Source organism: Notolepis coatsorum (genome assembly GCF_963971535.1).
Source record: "Notolepis coatsorum genome assembly, chromosome: 17".
NCBI lineage: Eukaryota > Metazoa > Chordata > Actinopteri > Aulopiformes > Paralepididae > Notolepis > Notolepis coatsorum.
The window spans coordinates 32,174,370-32,176,269 of NC_140181.1; positions in this window are offsets into that span (position 1 = coordinate 32,174,370).

Here is a 1,900-nt window from a genome sequence, read left to right on the forward strand (position 1 = left end):
GTGACGTCTCTCACAAACGTGCTGCTGTGATGATCTGTCTGCGCATGCGCCGTGTCAGAAAACTCCAGACGTTCAGTCATTCAATAATTTACATGTTTTGAATGATATATATTATATGTATATATATTTTATATCTTCCAAAACACCAGCATCACCAACAAGCTGCACATTTATAATAAAACACAAGATACGTGTGCCCTAATGATAAGGATAAGTGAAGAGAGGAGGGTGGTGACCCGGTACCCAGGAGAACCACCCTCAAGAGCCAGACCAGGCTTCACTCCACCCAAAACCCAATCCCCCCTATTTATAATAGAACACAAGATACTTGTGCCCTAATGATAAGGATAAATGCTCTATGAAGAAACCCACTCCCCTTGCCACACATCTATGCTATACTCATAGGGGTCAAATAAAAGGTTGTCAGATGTGTATACATGTGTGTGTGGGGGGGGGGGGGGGGGTGTAGGATACAAACCTGGTTTACGGTAAGGGGTGTAAGACTAAGAGTAGGGAGTAGGATACACAAACCCAGTTTAAGGGGTGTGGGTGCAGGAGGAAATGGTTAAAATGAGAGATCCAGGTATTGACAATGCCGATTCTAGACATAGGTATACTGTAGAAGGCTACATTGAGAGCCAAAACACCTTATCCACTGACTACATGAAATGTAAGGCTATTAGGTTCTATTCTATTTTATACTAGGCCAGCATTGTGGCTGAGTAGTTGACAGAGAGAGAGGGAGGTATAGTATGGAGAGAAGATGCTCTGTGTGGTGGGATCCTAATAAAACTCTGGGTGAGATTTGAGCCTAGAATATTGCCTATACTCAATTTATACCTGCCCACTGTTTTCAACTGCCTTACACTACCTACCTCAACTATAGTCTACCCATATAATTATGTATGATAGCATGTACAATAATGCTGTATATACTGTATCTATTTATATTTACCGTATATATCCATATCTGTCTGAATATACTGAATATACATATAATCCTTTCTATATACCTATTTATACACCTGCATATAACCATATACACAACCATAACTCTGTATAATAGCACTAATGTTGTATATTTTGTATATATATTTATTTATACTTACTGTATGTATATTTATTCACACCACATATTAGTAGGCTATTTAGAGCCAAAACAACACCTTGTCCACTGACCCTGCAAAATGTAAGGCTGTTTGGTTCTATTCTATTTTATACTAGGCCAGCATTGATCCCCAACGGGGATCAATAAAGGAATATCTTATCTTATTGTGGCTGAGTAGTTAACAGAGAGAGGAAGGTATAGTATGGGGAGAAGAAGTTATCTGTGGTGGGATGGGATCCTAATAAAACTCAGGTTTGTCTTGTTTACATCAGGGTTCCCCATTTTCAATTCATAGTGAACCAGTGAACCAGTGTGCAGAAGTTGCAGTCGAACATGACCGACCAACTTTTAATACCAGTGGTCAAAATTGTCAAGTTCCATGATACACGAGTTTACGAGTTGTGACGTTTCACTGACACAGTGACACGTCACCTTCTGCGGTGCAAAATACTTTATTGTGAACATGGAGTAGCATGAGAAATCTTATGATGTTGACATGCTGGGATTCCTAAACATTAACCACCTGCAACAAGAAGGAAATGTTGAATAATCTGGATGAATCTAACAAGCGCATCTGAACGCTATGACATCGTATTTACCATTTGGTCACATAAAATAAATGACACTTTTCCGACTTGACGAGGACCGACCGAACGCACCATGATACTCGTCAGCGTTACGTACAGTACGGGGCATGCGCATTTGTGACACTTCCTGTTTCCTATTGACAGCCACAACTTAACATCAGAAAGCCACCTACAGTGTAACTGTTAGTCTCTTAGCATCTTCCTG